The sequence below is a fragment of the Oncorhynchus nerka genome, linkage group LG5 (assembly GCF_034236695.1).
Source record: "Oncorhynchus nerka isolate Pitt River linkage group LG5, Oner_Uvic_2.0, whole genome shotgun sequence".
NCBI classification, from domain to species: Eukaryota; Metazoa; Chordata; class Actinopteri; order Salmoniformes; family Salmonidae; genus Oncorhynchus; species Oncorhynchus nerka.
In genome coordinates, this window is record NC_088400.1 from 8,869,472 (window position 1) to 8,876,971 (window position 7,500).

Below are 7,500 nucleotides of genomic sequence, written 5' to 3' on the forward strand. Positions count from 1 at the left end.
TCCTATGGAAGCTACAGCCATATCAGGGCTAAGGATATCCTATGGAGGCTACAGCCATATCAGGGCTAATGATATCCTATGGAAGCTACAGCCATATCAGGGCTAAGGATATCCTATGGAAGCTACAGCCATTTCAGGGCTAAGGATATCCTATCTACCATCACACGGTGAGAAACTACACTGACTATAGAACAAAATCTACTGTTGAAAATTTCCATATGGGTGCTCGGAATTGGAGTATGCATTGCTAGCTTCGAATACACCTTCAAATATGCTGTATGTATGTATGTATGTATGTATGTATGTATGTATGTATGTATGTATGTATGTATGTATGTATGTATGTATGTATGTATGTATGTATGTATGTGCGTGCGTGCATGTGTGTGTGTGTGTGTGTGTGTGTACAGTGGGGTAAAAAAGTATTTAGTCAGCCATCAATTGAATGACCTGCAGAGAGCTGGGACCAAAGTAACAAAGCCTACCATCAGTAACACACTACGCCACCAGGGACTCAAATCCTGCAATGCCAGACGTGTCCCCCTGCTTAAGCCAGTACATGTCCAGGTCCATCTAAAGTTTGCTAGAGAGCAATTGGATGATCCAGAAGAAGATTGGGAGAATGTCATATGGTCAGATGAAACCAAAATAGAACTTTTTGGTAAAAACTCAACTCGTCGTGTTTGGAGGACAAAGAATGCTGAGTTGCATCCAAAGAACACCATACCTACTGTGAAGCATAGGGGTGGAAACATCATGCTTTGGGGCTGTTTTTCTGCAAAGAGAAACTACACATATTGTCTCTGTTGTATTAGTGGTGTTATATGTTATATTATCTCTGTTGTATTAGTGGTGTTATATTGTCTCTGTTGTATTAGTGGTGTTATATTGTCTCTGTTGTATTAGTGGTGTTATATTGTCTCTATTGTATTAGTGGTGTTATATTGTCTCTGTTGTATTAGTGGTGTTATATTGTCTCTATTGTATTAGTGGTGTTATATTGTCTCTGTTGTATTAGTGGTGTTATATTGTCTCTGTTGTATTAGTGGTGTTATATGTTATATTGTCTCTGTTGTATTAGTGGTGTTATATGTTATATTGTCTCTGTTGTATTAGTGGTGTTATATTGTCTCTATTGTATTAGTGGTGTTATATTGTCTCTGTTGTATTAGTGGTGTTATATTGTCTCTGTTGTATTAGTGGTGTTATATTGTCTCTGTTGTATTAGTGGTGTTATATTGTCTCTATTGTATTAGTGGTGTTATATTGTCTCTATTGTATTAGTGGTGTTATATTGTCTCTGTTGTATTAGTGGTGTTATATTGTCTCTGTTGTATTAGTGGTGTTATATGTTATATTGTCTCTATTGTATTAGTGGTGTTATATTGTCTCTGTTGTATTAGTGGTGTTATATGTTATATTGTCTCTATTGTATTAGTGGTGTTATATTGTCTCTATTGTATTAGTGGTGTTATATTGTCTCTATTGTATTAGTGGTGTTATATGTTATATTGTCTCTGTTGTATTAGTGGTGTTATATTGTCTCTGTTGTATTAGTGGTGTTATATTGTCTCTGTTGTATTAGTGGTGTTATATTGTCTCTGTTGTATTAGTGGTGTTATATTGTCTCTGTTGTATTAGTGGTGTTATATTGTCTCTGTTGTATTAGTGGTGTTATATGTTATATTGTCTCTGTTCTATTAGTGGTGTTATATTGTCTCTGTTGTATTAGTGGTGTTATATTGTCTCTGTTGTATTAGTGGTGTTATATTGTCTCTGTTGTATTAGTGGTGTTATATGTTATATTGTCTCTGTTGTATTAGTGGTGTTATATTGTCTCTGTTGTATTAGTGGTGTTATATTGTCTCTGTTGTATTAGTGGTGTTATATGTTATATTGTCTCTATTGTATTAGTGGTGTTATATTGTCTCTGTTGTATTAGTGGTGTTATATGTTATATTGTCTCTGTTGTATTAGTGGTGTTATATTGTCTCTGTTGTATTAGTGGTGTTATATGTTATATTGTCTCTGTTGTATTAGTGGTGTTATATGTTATATTGTCTCTATTGTATTAGTGGTGTTATATTGTCTCTGTTGTATTAGTGGTGTTATATTGTCTCTGTTGTATTAGTGGTGTTATATTGTCTCTGTTGTATTAGTGGTGTTATATTGTCTCTGTTGTATTAGTGGTGTTATATTGTCTCTATTGTATTAGTGGTGTTATATTCTCTGTTGTATTAGTGGTGTTATATGTTATATTGTCTCTGTTGTATTAGTGGTGTTATATTGTCTCTGTTGTATTAGTGGTGTTATATGTTATATTGTCTCTGTTGTATTAGTGGTGTTATATTGTCTCTGTTGTATTAGTGGTGTTATATATTGTCTCTGTTGTATTAGTGGTGTTATATTGTCTCTATTGTATTAGTGGTGTTATATTGTCTCTGTTGTATTAGTGGTGTTATATGTTATATTGTCTCTGTTGTATTAGTGGTGTTATATTGTCTCTGTTGTATTAGTGGTGTTATATTGTCTCTGTTGTATTAGTGGTGTTATATTTTCTCTGTTGTATTAGTGGTGTTATATTTTCTCTGTTGTATTAGTGGTGTTATATTGTCTATGTTGTATTAGTGGTGTTATATTGTCTATGTTGTATTAGTGGTGTTATATGTTATATTGTCTCTATTGTATTAGTGGTGTTATATTTTCTCTGTTGTATTAGTGATGTTATATTGTCTCTGTTGTATTAGTGGTGTTATATTGTCTCTGTTGTATTAGTGGTGTTATATTGTCTCTGTTGTATTAGTGGTGTTATATGTTATATTGTCTCTATTGTATTAGTGGTGTTATATTTTCTCTGTTGTATTAGTGGTGTTATATTGTCTCTGTTGTATTAGTGGTGTTATATGTTATATTGTCTCTGTTGTATTAGTGGTGTTATATTGTCTCTATTGTATTAGTGGTGTTATATTGTCTCTGTTGTATTAGTGGTGTTATATTTTCTCTGTTGTATTAGTGGTGTTATATTGTCTCTGTTGTATTAGTGGTGTTATATGTTATATTGTCTCTGTTGTATTAGTGGTGTTATATTGTCTCTGTTGTATTAGTGGTGTTATATTGTCTCTGTTGTATTAGTGGTGTTATATTTTCTCTGTTGTATTAGTGGTGTTATATTGTCTCTGTTGTATTAGTGGTGTTATATTGTCTCTGTTGTATTAGTGGTGTTATATTTTCTCTGTTGTATTAGTGGTGTTATATTGTCTCTGTTGTATTAGTGGTGTTATATTGTCTCTGTTGTATTAGTGGTGTTATATTGTCTCTGTTGTATTAGTGGTGTTATATTGTCTCTGTTGTATTAGTGGTGTTATATTGTCTCTGTTGTATTAGTGGTGTTATATTTTCTCTGTTGTATTAGTGGTGTTATATTGTCTCTGTTGTATTAGTGGTGTTATATTGTCTCTGTTGTATTAGTGGTGTTATATTGTCTCTATTGTATTAGTGGTGTTATATGTGATATTGTCTCTGTTGTATTAGTGGTGTTATATTGTCTCTGTTGTATTAGTGGTGTTATATTGTCTCTGTTGTATTAGTGGTGTTATATTGTCTCTGTTGTATTAGTGGTGTTATATTTTCTCTGTTGTATTAGTGGTGTTATATTGTCTCTGTTGTATTAGTGGTGTTATATGTTATATTGTCTCTGTTGTATTAGTGGTGTTATATATCTGTTATATTAGTGGTGTTATATTGTCTCTGTTGTATTAGTGGTGTTATATTGTCTCTGTTGTATTAGTGGTGTTATATTGTCTCTGTTGTATTAGTGGTGTTATATTGTCTATATTAGTGGTGTTATATTGTCTCTGTTGTATTAGTGGTGTTATATTATCTGTTGTATTAGTGGTGTTATATTGTCTCTGTTGTATTAGTGGTGTTATATTGTCTCTGTTGTATTAGTGGTGTTATATTGTCTCTGTTGTATTAGTGGTGTTATATTGTCTCTGTTGTATTAGTGGTGTTATATTGTCTCTGTTGTATTAGTGGTGTTATATTGTCTCTGTTGTATTAGTGGTGTTATATTGTCTCTGTTGTATTAGTGGTGTTATATTGTCTCTGTTGTATTAGTGGTGTTATATTTTCTGTTGTATTAGTGGTGTTATATTGTCTCTGTTGTATTAGTGGTGTTATATTGTCTCTGTTGTATTAGTGGTGTTATATTGTCTCTGTTGTATTAGTGGTGTTATATTGTTGTTGTATTGTTATATTGTCTCTGTTGTATTAGTGTGTGTTATATTGTCTCTGTTGTATTAGTGGTTATATATTGTCTCTGTTGTATTGTTATATTGTCTCTGTTGTATTAGTGGTGTTATATGTTATATTGTCTCTGTTGTATTAGTGGTGTTATATTGTCTCTGTTGTATTAGTGGTGTTATATATCTGTTATATTAGTGGTGTTATATTGTCTCTGTTGTATTAGTGGTGTTATATTGTCTCTGTTGTATTAGTATTGTCTCTGTTATATAGTTATATTGTCTCTGTTGTATTAGTGGTGTTATATTGTCTCTGTTGTATTAGTGGTGTTATATTGTCTCTGTTGTATTAGTGGTGTTATATTGTCTCTGTTGTATTAGTGGTGTTATATTGTCTCTGTTGTATTAGTGGTGTTATATTGTCTCTGTTGTATTAGTGGTGTTATATTGTCTCTGTTGTATTAGTGGTGTTATATTGTCTCTGTTGTATTAGTGGTGTTATTGTCTCTATTGTATTAGTGGTGTTATATTGTCTCTGTTGTATTAGTGGTGTTATATTGTCTCTGTTGTATTAGTGGTGTTATATTGTCTCTGTTGTATTAGTGGTGTTATATTGTCTCTGTTGTATTAGTGGTGTTATATTGTCTCTGTTGTATTAGTGGTGTTATATTGTCTCTGTTACATTAGTGGTGTTATATTTCTGTTACATTAGTGGTGTTATATTGTCTCTGTTGTATTAGTGGTGTTATATTTTCTCTGTTGTATTAGTGGTGTTATATTGTCTCTGTTGTATTAGTGGTGTTATATTGTCTTTATATTAGTGCTGTTGGTTGGCAGGCAATGTTGGGATCATCAGCGCAGTGAGAAATCAATCAAGGCCAGGAGGGATACGAAGGAGTGGCTTCGTAAGAAGCATTTCAAGGTCCTGGAGTGGCCTAGCCAGTCTCCAGATCTCAACCCTATAGAAAATCTTTGGAGGGAGTTGAAAGTCCGTGTTGCCCAGCAACAGCTCCAAAACATCACTACTCTAGAGGAGATCTGCATGGAGGAATGGGCCAAAATACCAGCAACGGTGTGTGAAAACCTTGTGAAGACATACAGAAAATGTTTGACCTCTGTCATTGCCAACAAAGGGTATATAACAAAGTATTGAGATAAACTTTTGTTATTGACCAAATACTTATTTTCCACCATAATTTGCAAATAAATTCATAAAAAATCCTACAATGTGATTTTCTGGATTTTCTGGATCATTTTGTCTGTCATAGTTGAAGTGTACCTATGATGAAAATTACAGGCCTCTATCATCTTTTTAAGTGGGAGAACTTGCACAATTGGTGGCTGACTAAATACTTTTTTATGTATGTATGTATGTATGTATGTATGTATGTACTGTATGTATGTATGTATGTATGTATGTATGTATGTATGTATGTATGTATGTATGTATACACTGTATACACTGTATACACACTATGTATTTATGTGTGTAGACTTGTGAACCATGTCCTTGGTTACCATCTATTAGGCTGTGTGTTATAATTCAGCAACCTAATCAGGACAAAGCATCATGATGACAGTCGATTCTCTTATGGAATGAGCCAGGAGGTGATGATTCTGCAGGTACCAGATTACGTTTGAACCTGGCGAAATGTGGAAGCTATCATACTATAAAACTGAATCTGGCTGACATCAAAGAGATGAAATGCTTTTAGAAGAGATCTGTGGTCTTTTTCCTCGCTTGCATCCGCTTTGTGTCCCAGTAGCTTCCCGCCAATGTTTTGCCCTCCGGAGGAAGCAAGAAAAGAGTTTGGTAGTGAATCATTGATCAACTTTGGATTCCGGTTTGGATAAGTGAAGGGGGTGGGGGTGGATCATTCCATCCTGCCGCAGCGGGTGAAGGTGGTTCTACTTCCTGTGAGACACACACCAACGCACACACCCACACCAACACACACACCAACGCACACACGCCAACACACACATAGGCATTGGTTTTCTTCTGAGAGCAATGCTTCTGGAACAGTGGGATGCCGTTGGGTGTTTTGAGAGGAGAGAAGCTGCTGGAATGCATCAAATGGCACCCTATTCTCTTCATACTGCACTACAGTGACCTGTGGGCCCACAATACTCTGGTCCAATGTGACCTGGGGGCCCACAACGCTCTGGTCCAATGTGACCTGGGGGCCCACAATGCTCTGGTCCAATGTGACCTGGGGGTCCACAATGCTCTGGTCCAATGTGACCTGGGGGTCCACAATGCTCTGGTCCAATGTGACCTGGGGGCCCACAATGCTCTGGTCCAATGTGACCTGGGGGCCCACAATGCTCTGGTCCAATGTGACCTGGGGGTCCACAATGCTCTGGTCCAATGTAACCTGGGGCCTGTCGAATGGCGCAGTGGTATAAGGCACTGCATCGCAGTGCTAGAGGCGTCATTACAGACCCTGGTTCGATTCCAGGCTGTATCACAACCCGGCCGTGATTGGGAGTCCCATAGGGCGACGCACAATTGGCCCAGCATCGTCCGGGTTTAGCCGGGGTAGGACGTCATTGTAAATAAGAATTTGTTATTAACTGACTTTCCTTGTTAAATAAAGGTTTAAAATAATACAAATAATTTTGTAAGAGAAGAGTGTGTCATTTGAGATACGGCATGTCTTTATGTCAAAGTCTGGTTGACTGGCTGGCTGGTTGGCTGGTTGGCTGGCTGGTTGGCTGGTTGGTTGGCTGGTTGGCTGGTTGGCTGATTTGCTAGTTGGCTGGCTGGTTGGCTGGCTGGTTGGCTGGTTGGTTGGCTGGCTGGCTGGTTGGCTGGTTTGCTGGTTGGCTGGCTGGTTGGCTGGTTTGCTAGTTGGCTGGCTGGCTGGTTGGCTGGTTGGCTGGCTGGTTGGCTGGCTGGTTGGCTGGCTGGCTGGCTGCCTGGCTGGTTGGCTGGCTGGCTGGTTGGCTGGCTGGCTGGCTGGCTGGTTGGCTGGCTGGCTGGCTGGCTGGCTGGCTGGCTGGTTGGCTGGCTGGCTGGTTGGCTGGTTGGCTGGCTGGCTGGCTGGCTGGGTGGTTGGCTGGCTGGCTGGTTGGCTGGCTGGCTGGCTGGCTGGTTGGCTGGTTGGCTGGCTAGCTGGTTGGCTGGCTGGTTGGATGGCTGGCTGGTTGGCTGGTTAGCTGGCTGGTTGGCTGGCTGGCTGGTTGGCTGGTTGGCTGGCTGTTGTTATATGTTATATTGTTAGCTGGCTGGCTGGCTGATTGGCTGGCTAGCTGG